Source organism: Tachypleus tridentatus, chromosome 1 (genome assembly GCF_004210375.1).
Source record: "Tachypleus tridentatus isolate NWPU-2018 chromosome 1, ASM421037v1, whole genome shotgun sequence".
Classification (NCBI taxonomy): domain Eukaryota; kingdom Metazoa; phylum Arthropoda; class Merostomata; order Xiphosura; family Limulidae; genus Tachypleus; species Tachypleus tridentatus.
Window position 1 is genome coordinate 28,724,303 of NC_134825.1, and position 16,497 is coordinate 28,740,799.

Genomic DNA, 16,497 nt, shown 5'->3' on the forward strand with positions numbered 1-16,497 from the left:
TGCGAGAAAATTCAAAAACAATGAAATAAAGTTTTTAAGTAAGAATATAAAACTATTAATTTTTTCTTAATTTTACAAATGATCGACATTCAAGGATGTTTTTTTATAGTAAAGTAACATCGGGCTGTCGGCCGAGTCCACTGTAATTTTAGGAATTTAAAATATAAATCAAATTTCAGAATGTCATAAACTATTTACATAAATTGACGTGGAACAAAAACATATAATTATCAGATTACACTACATAAAATTTTTACTTTTTCTTGTTTCTGGGCAGAAAGTGTTATTTGCCAATTGCTTGTACCTGAACTAAATAGAAAAGACCTATCTTTTTCTTAACTTTGCTTTTGTGACCTGGGAGCATATAACGAAAACATGATGGGAGACTGCACTTCAGGGCTGATACGTGTAAGTGATTTACATTACAGTCGCAAGTCTCGAGAAAATACTCACTAAACGGACCCGGTGTGGCCAAGCGTGTTAAGGCGTTCGACTCGTAATCTGAGGGTCGCGGGTTCGAATCCCGATTGCACCAAACATGCTCGCCCTTTCAGCTGTGGGGATTATAATGTGACGGTCAATCCTACTATTCGTTGGTAAAATAGTAGCTCGAGAGTTGGCGGTAGGTGGTGATGACTAGCTGCCTTCCCTCTAGTCTTACACTGCTAAATTAGGGACGGCTAGCGCAGATAGCCCTCGAGGAGCTTTGAGCGAAATTCAAAAACAAAACTTCTAAACACTTTTTCATTTTTGTATAACAATAATATAAATACATGTAGATCTTGATTCATATGTTGTTTTATTCAAACTTTGTGTAAATAAAAATGTGCAAATTTGCCAGTTTTTACATAGAAAATAGGTTAATTTATAAATTATATTATCCTAGTCACAAAAGCAAATTTTGAAGGGAATAATGGCCATTTTCTGTACTTTTACAACATGAGCAATTAAGAAATAACACATACTATCCAGGAACAAAATTGTTATAGTTGATTACAAGTTCAATATAAATATTCTCCGATATATTAGCACTAACTTGGAGAGCACGTGGAATTTTCCTTGCAATCACACTGATAACTTCCTTCCTAATTAACACATACTGTTGAATGATGACAAGTGTGAGAGTTGGTAGCACATTCGTCGATATCTTAAAAAAAGTATACATCAATAGATTAAACTTTGCATAAATAAAAAAACTAATATAAAATTGTGTTCTAAAAGAAAGTTTTCAAAATATAATCTTCTTAGACAGAAACCATCCTTTTTTAAAATCGCTCTTTCTGTATATTAGTTTTATATTTATATAAATAACACAAGTGCACACACACACTTGTATATAAAAGGACCATTTTACGTACCGTGACACATTAGACCAGTGGTTCTCAACCTTTTTTGACTTGCGGCACACCTGGAAATCCTTAACGATTTTTTTAGGTACACGTTATACGGCAAGCGTTAAAAGCCTTAGAACGAAAACCACGACCAAAGCAAGCGACAATAATGTCATTGTGCATCACGTTTAGATACACGTAACACAGAAGAGTTAACTTTAAAAGCTTTAGAACGAAAACCACCACCAAAGTAAGCGATAGTATTGTCAATGTGCAGATGACATTGATATCGCTTGATTTGGCTGTGAGTGTCATTCTAAGGCTTTTTAACTAATTTGTGGTATATCAGAAAAATCAAAACTTTTTATTTGTACATATGTTTTCAATGTGACACTTGTGCCTGCTTCCGAGAGCAAATCAAATTGAAGCTAGGCTCTAACGTAGATAAAAAAGTTCGCATTTCATCATCGATTGTAAAAAAGCTTCTCTCTCATTCTGGTTTTAATTTCAGTCAATGCTGAAAATCCAATTTCGCAAAACCACAAAGATTCAAATGAAATCAGAACTTCAACTGCTTTTGAACTGATTGCAAAATATGAATTTTTAATGGAGATCCAAAACTCATCCAAGCTCTTTTCGGGAAACAATGACTGATAAAATTTGTCGTTTCGTAAATAAATGAGCTATTCTTCCTTCTCAGTTGTAAGATTTGTTGTCGATTTGTTAATGAAAACAGTCAAGGACACATTTCGAGATCTTATTCTTCCACAGCTTCACGTTTTCATTGAAGGCCTTCAGTTTGGACGTTGCAGTAATAATGTTCTCAGATGGCCCTTAGAGACTTAAGTTCAGAAAATTTAATTTGTTAAACAAGTCGGAGAGAAATTGAACCTTCAGCCACCAGATCTCATCATGAAAAGAAAATTCAAAACTTGCTTCCTCAACCTCCAAGAAAGAAATTACTTCAGTTTTTAGTTGGACAAGACGCTTTAACACCTGTCCTTTCGAAAGCCATCGAACTTCAGTGTGATAACAGTAGCTTTATGTAGTCTGAATCCATCGCCTCACAGAAAGAGAGAAAAGTCGAGATTGAAGTGAGCGAGACTTTATGGAATTCACCACTTGAATAACTTGATTCATAACAGACTGCAAATCTTTCGGCAAAGATTTGGAAGCAAGTTCCTCTCTGTGAATCATGCAGTGAACAATCCTAATGTTTGGATTTTGTTGGCGAACCAGAGTGACAAATCCCTTCTTTTTTCCTTGCATTGAAGGACAAACATCGGTGCAAACGCTGACACAGTTATTCCAATGTAATTTGAAAAGCAAAATGTTTTTATTCACCAACTCGAAAATGTCTTGGCTTTTCGCTGTACTTTTTAAATCTTTGCAAAATAAATATTCGTTTACGATTTTTCCATCTTTTATGAATCGAACAAAAGCCAGAACTTGAGCTTTTCCACTAACGTCAGTAAATTCATCAACTGAAGAGACCATAGCAGAGACAATTCATCTTCAGGCGCTTCGAAGTGTTCGCAAAAGTGATCCTTCAAATCCGACAACAAGTCTTCAGTTCTGCACGAAATTGTGTCATTGGACAGTTGAACTTGCTTAACCTTTTTGGCAACATCCGTTCCAAGCATAGTTTCAACGATGATTGCTAACGCTGGCGCAAAAACTGATTCGGCCTTCGTATGCGCTTTCCTGCATTTTGCCAACAATTGAGCAACCTTATAACTTGCAATCAATTCTTTTTTCGGGCAGCTTCATGTAGTTCAGAAGTTTCCTTGATTATTCATGTTGTTGAGTCGCGAGATTCTCGAAGTATTCTTTTGGTTCATCCTTCACAGCTGAATGTTTTGTTTCCAAGTGTTTCTTCAGTTTGCTAGGAACAAGCGCTTCGTTCGATAAAGCTGCATTGCAGAGTAGGCAGAATGGTAATTGAGAATGTTCCGATTCCAAAACAATAAAACTGTATTCGATGTATTCGTTTTTGTACTTTCGTTTGATTCCTTGCTTTTGATTCAACACATTCTCCTTTGCAGCACCAGACTTACTTAAATATTTTTCCATGGATAAATGATAAAGCTAATTCATACACGATAAGCACGAAGTTCTGCAGTTGATATAAAATTCCTACCTACAGCGTAGTAGCTGTAGCTTTCCGCAGAATGAGAACGTGTTCCAGAAAGCAGTTTGATTGTTTGATGCATCATTTATGACGTACGAAGCGCTTCTTGCGCCACAATTAAACTAACGGTCGAACCGTTGCAGTCGAGAATGAAATTTAAGTATGAACTTCTCAGTGCTCGAGTTCAATGAAAACCATCGAATGTTTTGGAAGGTTTCAGAGTATCTCTATAGTAACTTTTATTAACTGTTGTGTTCGACTTGCTTGTAAAATCCCAAGAAAGTTGAATGTGTTTCAAAAACACTGCGGCACATCTGCCAATCTCTCGCGGCACAAGGTTGAGAATCACTGCATTAGACCACATTGGTTATCTGTCAGCTTACTCCTATAACCTGGTCGACACTGACAGTAATACCAACCATGCATATTAACGCACTCAGGTTATTCAGGTCACAAAAGCAAAGTTTGAGGGAAATAACGGCCATTTTCTGTAATTTTACAATATAAGCAATTAAGAAATAATACATACTATCTAGGAGCGAAATTTGTGTTACATCGTGTTATAAAGCTTTATTGTGATAGATATATTTCCGTCGCACTTTTACCACGTACAAAGTAAATATGCTCACGCAACTTGGAAATATGTAATTCCTAGATGTTTTAGTAGGTTACTTTAAGTTGTTTCAATTCGTGATGTTCTCAATTATATATTTAATAAACATTACTACTGCTAACAATAATAATAATGCTTCTAGAAAAAGTAAGCTTTTAATTTGTGTTAATAACGATAACAAATGACTCGTGCAATGCTCAGAAACTACAACACACAACAATGTTAGAATGCATTACACAATAAAACTAAGATTATATAAACCGTTGGACATTTTCTCCAAGTTTCAGCACAATTGAAACATCGCTCGAGCTCTACCAAGACGCTTAGCAAAAACAGAGAAGTAGAAACCATATTTGGATTACTTTCGATCACATGACTCAAATGTTAAACTCGGAGCAAACTAATTTGGTGGCTAACAATAGTGGTGTCGTAGTAGAGACTAAAAGAAGTTAAAGCGCTTACAAGTAATTATTTTTGAATATGTAAGTGTGCTTTCGCTAAATGAAATAAAAGATGCTACATCGCTAAAGTAACAAAGATAACAGTAATATTACAGAATGTCTCGCTTAACAAATTTAAATTATGAGAATGATTATTCCGCTTACATTGTACACACGCGCATTACTGTTAAGGGGTCTTTACATAAGAGAAAGTAAATAGTTTCGAAAAACAGTTTGAAATCATTTGTTTTTTTCAGATTTTATATAACAAAAACTTAGTTTGTGAAACACAATTACAGCACCACAATTTTGTTGAGCGAAGAACTTAGCATTGACGATGTTTATTAAATTGATGTGTATTCCTACTATTATATCCGAGTGCTACGAACAATGAGCGTCGTATTACATAACTTGGAAAAATCACTGTCATTCACGAGCTGTGCCAGTACAGCTTCAGTTTGTTGAAAGTTACACGTGCTGAAGTAATGTCATTTATTGTCACATAGCTTTTGTGCATTTATTTTGGTACTCAAACGTTCTGTCAGCCACTTTCCGTAGGCATGCACGTATTGGTAATCCTGTCTTTAATTAAAAGTATGTTAATATTAGATTAATATTATTTTCAGTTCTCTCTCGTCTACAAGGTGTAAAATGGAAGAGTAAGTCACCAGTTATGAGGAAATCATAAGAACTTCGGCGTAAATGAAACGAACTTTTAATATTTGTTGCAAATATACAAAACAAAAACTCTTCTTACCTCTGAATGATTAGCTATCAGTATAGCGTTTAAATTATTTTAATCTTGGGGCAAAATCTTCTCTTCAGTAAAACAAACTATATTCATACTTGCAGGTAACCAACATTTGGATCCACACTTACGTTAGGGCTTTTAGAAAGAAACCATGTTCCAACAGAAGCAGCGGAGATGATGCTAACAACCGGTTTAACCTTCAAGTAACTTGTTTTCCTATAAAATATTACTTTTAATGAAGGTTAAACTAGTGAGTAAACGCTTGAGAAGAAGAAATAAATATGAGAAGGATAAAAGAGCTCAACAAGGAAATGTGATAGGATGTTTTATGTGAAACTCACATGAAGCCAATGAAAATGCTAAGAAACGTCGACATCCCTGTAAGATACTATAGGTTATTTCTTCATTCTTAGAATGTATGTTAAAAATAGGGTATAAATTTGTGCTCTGCGCACGACTCTGTACTATAATTATATAACTACAGAGACACTGTTTAGGAAAGTTATATATATAAATAGATGTAGGTGGGATTATTGGTTTGTAGCTTTATAATAGGCTACGTGTTTTATGTCCACCACTGGTATCGAAACCCGGTTTATAGCATTATAAGTCCGCAGACATGCCACTAAAGGTGCAAGTGTTATGCTATATGTATCAAAGCCTTAAGATTGTTTTGCACATATATGGTATCATTAAGTGGAATGCTATGTATATAAAAAGGATATATGTTTAGGAAATATATGTCTTTTAAATAATGTTGTTTTCGTATTATGTATTTAAACATTAGTACAAACAGTTACTAGCAGGGTATAGAATAGGTGTATTTACAAGAGCAATGTAAAAAATGAAATGATTTGAAATAAAATATATCTCTGTACACAACATTTTTTCTATAAACATCTTGTCTTGTGAATAATCACCATTTTTGAACATGATCTTAAGATTATTTTTCTGTCGAACTCTTGATAAAAGACCTTATAGAAATAAAACAAAGAATGTTCGACCTATAAATATAAATAAAACAAAGAATGTTCGACCTATAAATATAAATAAAACAAAGAATGTTCGACCTATAAAATCAAGAATTTTAAAACAACTTTCTTCACTTATCGTTGTTTCACATATTTTTCTTTATCCTCTCAATTTCTTAATGTATTTACAAAGCGTTGCGTCCAATACGGAAATGGTGTAATATTTCATTTCCGCAGAATGTTAAACGTTTGATTGTTTTTAGAATTTCGCGCAAAGCTACTCAAAGGCTATCTGCGCTAGCCCTCCCTAATTTAGCAGTGTAAGACCAGAGGGAAGGCAGCTAGTCATCACCACCCACCGCAAATTCTTGGGCCACTCTTTTACCAACGAATAGTGGGATTGACCGTCACATTATAACGCCCCCACCTGGCTTATATGTTAAACAAAATTATTCGGCATTGTCTAACTAAGTTAACCTTGTTTAAAATGTGTAAGCAAAATATACCCGAACACTTTTTAAATATTTTTGAGAACTCTTAAATTCATTGTTTATGACTGGTGAAATTCTCGTCCACGGGGATGGTGTTTTTTGTACAATGTCCTTAATGTACATAAAATATTTATTTCTATAGTTACTTTATTGTATGTGAAAAACTTGTAGATGAACATCTGAATAAATTTCAGATTGATTTCATATGTGCAATAACAAATAATTTATCAATTATATTCGACTTTTAAGTTTGTGTATTATGCTAATAAATTAATATTTAAGTTAAAGCTATAAGTATTCGAAGTTTTTTTAAATAATACATTACAAATTATAACTTTGAAATAATGTCTTATAAGATATAAATTCATAATTTAATTTCAAGTGTACGCTGAAGAAATTTTGTAAAATGTATGAATGTTAAAAATTTCATGCCCCCAGATGGCACACCAGGAATGCATGCTGAAAATGTTAAATAAAGGCACTTAGTTCGATTGATTTTTATTAGACAAACAGTAACACGATAGTAGGTTGTTGGTTGAAACTAACAGGTTCTCCGTCTGTCCGAATGTTAGTGTTAACCATTTTAAGTATTGTTTTCACACCTTCTTATTGAACCCATTATATATCAGTATCTATGGGTGCCTTTGAAATTAACAATATTTTGCGCCCCTCAGGACTAGGTGGTTAGGGCGCTGGACTCGTAACCTGAGGGTCGCTAGTTTGAATTCCCGTCACACCAAACATACTCCCCCTTTCAATGTTGGGACGTTATAATGTTATAGTCAATCCCATTGTTCTTTGGGAAAAAATAGTCCAAGAGTTGGCGGTGGATAGTGGTGATTAGCTGCCTTCCCTCTAATCTTACACTGCTAAATTAAGGATGGATTGCGCATGCAGCCCTCGTGTAGCTTTGCGCGAAAACTCGATAAAAATATTTTGTGAAAATTCTGAAAAGGTGAGTTGTAGCATGAACAAATGTATCTCGCACACGTTTTGTGTCATTATTCTTTAATAGAGAGCATAACTATGGCAAAATGGCAATAGCACAAGCACGAACACGTTTACTCATGGCCAAGGGCTAGTGGTCTCACTAGTTATTATATACGTGTATGTGATTAGTTTAACGCGTAAAATGGTAAAGCTCGAGTGAAATTCAAATTGGTTTCGAACGTGATCTACACTGCCATCTTCAGGAGAAGTAAGGAGTTACTATAATATAAAATTCTATAGTTTAAAAACCGCGTGAATACAGAATTTAAATAATATAATTAGCTAACATGTTCCGCCCTCTAGAGTTATCAAATAGAGTTACAAAAATTAATTTCTGTTATACGCTAACTATACTGAAGTTTCATAATTTACAAGATTCTCTAAGTATTGATTTGCTTAAGATCAATCTGATTAATCAGTTGAACATTATATTAACTGACAGAATGAACAGTTCTCGTCACATGTTAATAAAAGCACCTTCACTAATTGTATCTTAACATATTAAAGTTCATAACTCTAAATTTTATGTTGTTACATGTCTCATTAATGTAAATTGAATCACGTCTGGGACAGCAGCAAGTCTTTGGATTTACACTTCTAAAATCAGGGACTCGATTCCCTCGTTGGCCACAGCAGGTAACCTAATGTGGCTTTGATATAAGAAAAAAACAACAGACGTACAGCTTAAATGATTTTTATAAAAATCACATTTACCATGCTGTCCTGCTTTGATTTGATAACCAACAATGAAATTTATTAACTTATAAAGTTACACTAAAACTGTTTTGATTTTTAGATATATACTCTTCAAAAAAAGAAACGCAAAAGGGATATTTTTGTAATTTTAAAGATAAATATATGTAATAACGTTACAAGCTCAGAGTATGTGATGTTACACGTGTTAAGGCTCTGATTCTCAGACCAAAATGACAATAAAAGTTGTGCACTTTGAAAACGGAGGAAAACATCGGATTTTTCGCTAAAACGCATTCGTGTCCAATAAATTTGTTTGAGAGATCTGCATGTTCTGCAAGTGCAACATGTGCAAAATCCCTATAAAAGTGACGGGTTTTCGGTTTCTATAGCTCAGTGTTAAGCCACCGACACGCAATACATTTACGCCAAGACTGATTTAAGCACAACGCAACAACGCCATTTGTCGCTTGGAAGCAGGCGAATCTCGATCAGATGTTGCCAGAGCTGTGAATGTCCACCCAAGCACCATCACAAGGGTATGGAATCGTCACCAACAACATGGATCAACTCGTGACCGTTCACGATCTGGCAGACCTCGTGTGACCACGCCCGCACAAGATCGCAACATCCGGTTACGTCACCTTCGGGATAGGACCACCACTGCGACGTCTATTGCCTCAACCATACCAGGGCTGCGTAGGATTTCCGATCAGACCGTACGCAACCGTCGACGAGATTCATAGGCTCCATGTGCAACCCATCATGGTGAACGTCAACGACGTTTTTCAACATGACAACGCCCGTCATCACACAGCCCGACTCACCACTGTCTTCTTGAGACACCACAACATCAACGTTCTTCCCTGGCCCTCCAGATCACCAGATTTAAACCCCATCGAACATCTTTGGGACGAGTTGGACCGACGTCTGCGACGGCGACAACCTCAACCGCAGACTCTACCTCAGCTTGCAGCAGCTTTGCAGGCTGAGTGGACAGCCATTCCACAGGATGTGATTCGTCATCTCATCGCTTCCATGGGCAGGAGCTGCCAAGCAGTTATTGATGCTCACGGGGGCACACTCGTTATTGACGTTGAGTGACGTTAAACTTCAACTAGTGAGCGTGGACTTCGCCTTTGCAGACTTTGGATGTTCAGCAGTGAATGTGCAAAGTTTCACACATGTCATACAGAAATACCCGGAATAAACTTGTTAACAATATGTCTCAAATTTTGCCTTTTGCGTTTCTTTTTTTGAAGAGTATATTATCTACTCATCTGGAACTATCCGGCGCATAAGTGTTCAGGTGTAATCTGGAACCTTTAAAGTATTATGGCACTTATTGTAAATCTTGTCTTTAATGTTAGGATTCAAATGTTTACTGATGTCAAGACACTTTAAAATATTAACTCTGACTTGAAATCTTTATGGAAGGTACAAACCCTCAGCTTTTTAAAAAACAACAATAACAACAGAGAGAAAGCAGACAATTTCTGTTACCAGATGTGACACGATGCCCTGCGTGGCAACATGACAGCCGAAAGTAAATTTTATTTGCACCGATGTCGAAAGAATAGCGTTTTCACTTTTAAAGTCACGACCAAGAAATTCAAACAACCCACGCATTCAATTATCAAACTCAACTGAATGTCAATGCTGATCCAATCTGTACGTGTTGTGTGAAGTTCGTTAATGTACTGCTACTGTTACCGTCTCACCGTATATACACATACAAAAAAAGCAAAAACTTTTCACCTACGTATTTCAGCTATACAGTTGAATCACATAAAGATGTATTTAAAGCACGGTTTTAAAATTCCGAATGAAACAGCTTACACAAAAGAGAGACAAGGAGATTCCTATAGCTAAGTCCTTAAATTGTCAGTAACATTTTTCTTCATCTTCAAAATGTGCGTTAAAGACACATCATTTGAAAAGATGTGCAGCAACACAAAGTTCTGATAAAGAGCATTTTACTTGTTAATCATCCGTATTCAAGCAACTTGATACGCTTTTACAGGAGTGCTCATAAAAATATAAACTTCATCAATAGAGACTAATTAATCCGTTGGTTCCAAATTAATGATTTTTCAACATATGAACATGAAAATGAAAAAAAAAAAGTAGTACATTGAGCAACCAAATGAGACTGGAAACCAATATTGCCTACAATTCAATGGAAAGGAATACAATTTTTATGAACATAGGGGAAGTGGGAATAAGACAGGGGTAAAATAAAACCCATGGATATAAGATGCTTCCTTATATGAGAAGCGAAAGTGACACAGCTTTTGAAAACAGTTTTTATACTATTATGAAGCTTAGAATCAGGTCGTTGTTTTTATTTGTGTCTATAAACCGTCTTTCAATAATTCACCAGTATTAATATTAGGTTAACTTCAGTTAACTTGTACATCTTCCTCAGCCTGAATAACTATAGTATTATTCTTTACAATATAATTATTAATGCCACTCGATTCCATGACGGAACATAGGGCCGCAATGTCTTGCGGATTCATTAACAGGCTGGTTTTTTAAGTGAGTAGATTGTTAGCCCACCGCACAACCTCCAACCGGGAGGAGAAACCTTAGCCGTCCCTAATTTAGCAGTGTAAGACTAAAGGGAAAGCAGTTAGTCATCACCACCCACCGCCAACTTTTGGGCTACTCTTTTATCAACGAATAGTGGGACTGACCGTCACATTATAACGTCCCCACGGCTGAAAGGGCGAGCATGTTTAGCGCGACCTGGATGCGACCCCGCGACCTTCGGATTACGAGTCGCACGCCTAACGCGCTCGGCCATGCCGGGCACTTTTACAACATAAAGCTGTTTTAAATGAAACTGCTTACATTACACATAGCCTTAAAGTATCACGGAAGTCGTTCGTTGACTAATATTCTTCTATTTTTGTAAATTATTAGTATTCGGTTGTTGTAAGTAAATGTGAGTGGAAGCAATAAGATCGTATTTAACTGAAAATTGATTACTGATATAAATATTTAAATCTAAATTCATAACTTTAATTTGTTCAAGTGCAAGATTCTCATTTGCTAACCTAACAATTTTAGAATTATAATAAAGAACTATGTGTGTTATCTGATGCTGTTACACTATTCTATGGTTTACGATTATAGAACACTTTGCTGTGCCGTCAGGCAGCGAGTTGTCACCTGTAGTCACAAAAAGGTCTCCGCTTTCAGTACATTTATTTTACTTTTTAAATATATATGCCTATTATAAATATTTAATATTGAAATTTTATTTTTTAAGTGTGTTGTTAGTAGTACGGAGAGAAGTTTGAATACTTACAACGCTAAAACCCTGGTTTTGATACCTGTGTAAGGCACAACAAGGATACTACATTCTGTATCTTTGTACTTGACAATAAACGGACAAAATTGACAGGATTTATATTAAACATAGTAGTTAAATATTCACATAATGTCCCAAATTACATGTCAATACTTGCTACATTCAGAGGGTATTTCCACAGAAGTAATACAGTTAAATATCACCCTAATTGTAAAGAAACTGGATCATTGATCGCAAAGAAAAAGCTTAATGGAATAATAAATGTTCTACCTATAAAAATCCGTGAAACTGTAGTTTAAATTACACTGATCACATATTTAAAGTGTAAAATCAAGAAACACGAAAATTATTTAGATAGCCTAAATTAATGATCAGCTTTTACTCTACGTTCTCTACCAGTTGGCGTAACATTAAATTGGTTAATCATATCGATAATAAAAAATTAAATACATGTTAATGAATATGTGGAAATTGTAAAAAAAATACATTGTGTAGTTCTAAATAAAATATCTGTGTGTGTATATTATATAAATTAATCTTTGATATTTTGTAGACACGAGCAGTTAGTTGTATCTTATTGTAACTCCTCGTTTTTTCTGAAGATGGCGTCGTATGTCATCACCGAAAACGAGTAGAGCATGTCTAACAAGGTTTAATGTGTTTTTGTTTTTTTTTATTAAAGCTTTATTGCACAGTATATTTTTGTATTGTTACGTATTTTGTTAGTTAGTGTAATATTTAGAATTATCCCAGAAATAATCTGCACACTATTTCATCATCAATACATTTACACGGGATAATGTGAACCGAATTATAAGTGGAGAAACTTTATTCAAAAGTCAAATAGTTCAACACTGTAACGTTTTTACCGTCACATTTACAAATAAATAAAAACAGGATCGGGTTTTTTATTAAATACACAATAAAAACAAAACAACAAAAGATACGTTTCAGCACTTAATTTCTTGTCTGAAACTTGATATTGGCAAACTTTGGACCTCATTGAAGAGTGCGAGTTACATCTGCTACTTCATACTATGCGAAGATTGTCCTCAGAATACTAGTACTCATAAAGATATATTTTTGTCTGTTCGAACTTATTTACTTTAAGATAATCTAGAATTGACAATATGCTAATAAGTACTCAATGTTAAAATTTAAATCTCCCATGTGTGTGTATTCGATTATCTAATTTCCTATACTTAAAATATCATGATTATTAAAAGAAAGATATTGGTGGAAATCTTTATCTTAAGATCGTTATTAAGACTAATGTATCCCACTTGTCCATACATCGCATGATAAATTATGTTATTGCCATTATTAAACTTCAATAACTCAGAGTTTGTCTGGAAATAGTTGAAAAGAAAATCTGAAAGAGAATGATTAGTTTTAGACCCTATATGATCCCATTTTTCTTTTCCTTTCAACATAACATTTACTTTTTGTTTGTTTTCAATACCGCGCAAAGCTATACGATGGCTATCTGTGCTAACCGTCCTTAATTTAGTAATGTAAAACTCGAAGGAAGGAATCTAGCTATCACTACTCACTGCCAACTCTTAGGCTACTCGTTTTAGGAACGAATATTGGGATTGATCTTACCATTATAACGCCCCCACAGCTGAAAGTTACGAATGGAGCATCATAACCACCTGGTCATGCCAGGAATATTTTAAAAAGTGAAACAAATTTTTTTCCCTAATTCTATAATAATACGTTTTCGTAATAGAATAAAAAAATGCAATTCTGTATTAGTTAACGAGTTGCAAGATTGCTATATTTATTGCCTCTCAGTGACACAGCAGTATCTCTGTGGACTTACAACACTAAAAACCGGGTTTCGACACCCGTGATAGGCAAAGCAGAGACAGACCATTCTATAGCTTTGAGCTTAACTTCAAACAAAGAAACAAACTACATGTATTAGTTAGCCACATTACTGATATCATGTACGACCACCTTCTCTGCGATAGCAACCTTAATTCAGTACTCTAGATGCTGGAAGGTATCTTAATCGGTTCTAAGCAATTCCTTACTTAGTAAGATTTGAAATGATTTAGAGAGGTCACCAGAAATAAATATTTGTAGCTCAATTTCGTTCAAAAATGTACAGTGAATTAAAACCCAGTGTTTTTGTGTGTATTTTTTTCAGCAAAAGAAGATGGCCTAATTTTGTACGATACAAACATATACTGTATTACTGCACTATCATCCTGTAACAGTTCACCCAATCGAGAATGTAGTACTGATAAAATGAACATGATTGGTTTCAGTGTTAACAGGCCCGGCATGGCCAAGCATGTTAAGGCGTGCGACTCGTAGTCTGAGGGTCGCGGGTTCGCATCCCGGTCTCGCCAAACATGCTCGCCCTTTCAGCCGTGGGGGCGTTATAATGTGAGGGTCAATCCCACTATTCGTTGGTAAAAGAGTAGCCCAAGAGTTGGCGGTGGGTGGTGATGACTAGCTGCCTTCCCTCTAGTCTTACACTGCTAAATTAGGGACGGCTAGCACAGATAGCCCTCGAGTAGCTTTGTGCGAAATTCCAAAAACAAACAAACAGTGTTAACATGCGTATTTCCTGCAATATTTTTTGTCTTTCCAAAGAAGTCAAAGGACGCTTTCCACTAGAACATTTCCTACTGTGTCTTCTTCAGTTTACAGTGTTGGTGACAGTACATGCTGAGTCAAGTGTATACACGTGGTTTAGTACAGAAAGAGTGAAACGCGACTCAACATGTTTCTTGTAGTTGATCACCTACAGTATACGTTACTTTTACTCTTTGCTTCATAAAAAAAAAAATGATTTTCATACTAGACGCCCGCTGTCATATGACATTTTTGTAATATACTCAGTTGTTGTTCTTTTTTACTTTAGTTACTAACCAAAAAATTACGACCATAGTTTCCTTCTATTTCTTTTGCCTAAAGCATAGCCTGGAAATATATGTTGAGACATACGCTTGAATTATACATCTAAGCAACAACAACAAGTAACTAAAAATACAAGTTGGAGCTGTTAAGCATCGAAAAAACAACATAGGAATAGATATAAGTAATTGATGTATTAGCTCAGCGGTAAGTCTCATTGGTTATAATGCTAAAAGTGATTATTTTCAAATATTCACTTTTAATACTTATTTTTTATTCGTTTGTTTGTTTCTATAAAAAATTTGCTGTATTGACAAAGTTTGTGCCCATGAACAAGGACAATCTGTGATTCAAATAAATGAAAACGAAATGATCTAACTTTGCTTTACTAAATTTAATGATTGCTTAATGACGCACTTTTAAAGTACACTTTGTTCTTTGAATTTTCGCGCAAAGTTACACGAGGACTTTTTGCGCTAGTCGTTGCTAATTTGCTAACGAATAATTGGATTGACCGTACCTGTATAACGTTCCCACGGCTGAAAAGGAGAGCATTGTTGGTATGACAAAAATTCGAACCCGCGACCCTCATATTAAAAGTCCAGCGCCCTGACCACTTGGTCATGCCGGGCCTTTAAAGTACAGTTTGTTTGTTTTTGAATTTCGCGCAAAGCTACTCGAGAGCCATCTGCGTTAGCTTTCCTTAATGTAGCAGTGTAAGAGTAGAGGGAAGGCAGCTAGTCATCACCACCCACCGCTAACTCTTGGGCTACTCTTTTGCTAACGAATAGTGGGATTTACCGTCACGTTAACACCTCCACGGCTGAAAGAGCGAGCATGTTTGGTGTGACCAGGATTCGAACCCGCGACCCTCAGATTACGAGTCGAACGTCTTAACCCACCGGGCCTTTAAAGTACAGAGACGGTAAATTTGTGTTTACAGAAATATATTATGAACTATATTTTTCATCCTTTCCATGAAATGCTGTGAAGATTTTAATATGTTTATATTAATCTTTCCTTCTATATTTTCTTTCATGGAGTTAATTTTAACATGTTAATAACAAATATTCTAAATTATGCACAATGCACGCGTCACAAAAAATAGAGTGCACGTTCGACCTAGCTTAATCTATTCATTTTTTGTTTCAAAATTTCAGTGTTCAGTAAACAAACAAACAAAAAGATAAAGTGAAGTAGCGCTGAGAAACAAAATGTTTAGCTGGACAGGGTTCATATTCGTAGGTGGCAAATCAGTTCCCGGAAGAACAGTATTCCCACGTTACACTGCGCGAAAGATTGTCAGCCAGACATATTCACGCAATGTGGGTTGTACAACGTCAAACGGAAAGTATTGCTTGAATGATTTGCGAGTTCAATATTTCGAATCGTGCATATAACTAAACTGAGCCTGAAGCACAATTGGTAAGTGATTTTTTTATTTCTAATATTTCGATGTGGGACATATAGGTTCTAAAATAAGTATTGTGAAGAATATATATTAACAGGTATATCAGTGTCATTATATCCACTGTAAATATTTAAATTGACTGTAAGGTGAAGAATATATGGCACGTTCGATAAATAGAAAACTAAATGACCTTCAACACCAATTGGGCGTTAACTACATATTCCGATTGTATTTGCCTACAGGATCTATAGTGTGGATGTAATATATTAGATATGAAGCGGAAAAGAACGACTGTAAATTGACGTTGTATAAAACGCATATTTAAATAGATTAAACTGGCGATTAAACTAACACCCAAGTACTTTCGTTAAACAGTTTTAGAGTCGCAATAAAAACGCCCTTCGTCGCAGAATAAATTACGCTAGTCTGAAGATAATTAATCTCATATTCAGCAACGTTGAAAAGGACGTTAAAGTTAATTGAAC

The 16,497-nt window shown here is 35.3% G+C and overlaps 1 protein-coding gene across 2 annotated transcripts in view; it reads left to right on the plus strand.

Annotated features, from left to right (window-relative positions):
* The first annotated feature begins 15,890 nt into the window (after positions 1 to 15,890).
* Positions 15,891 to 16,497, plus strand: part of LOC143244972 (eye-specific diacylglycerol kinase-like) — a 324,629-nt gene continuing 324,022 nt past the window's right edge. Inside the window, exon 1 of one of the 2 annotated variants that reach the window (XM_076490645.1) lies at positions 15,891 to 16,026. The gene's annotated coding sequence lies outside the window, so the exon portion shown is untranslated. The remainder of the gene's footprint in view (positions 16,027 to 16,497) is intronic. The other variant, XM_076490634.1, reaches the window with a different exon arrangement.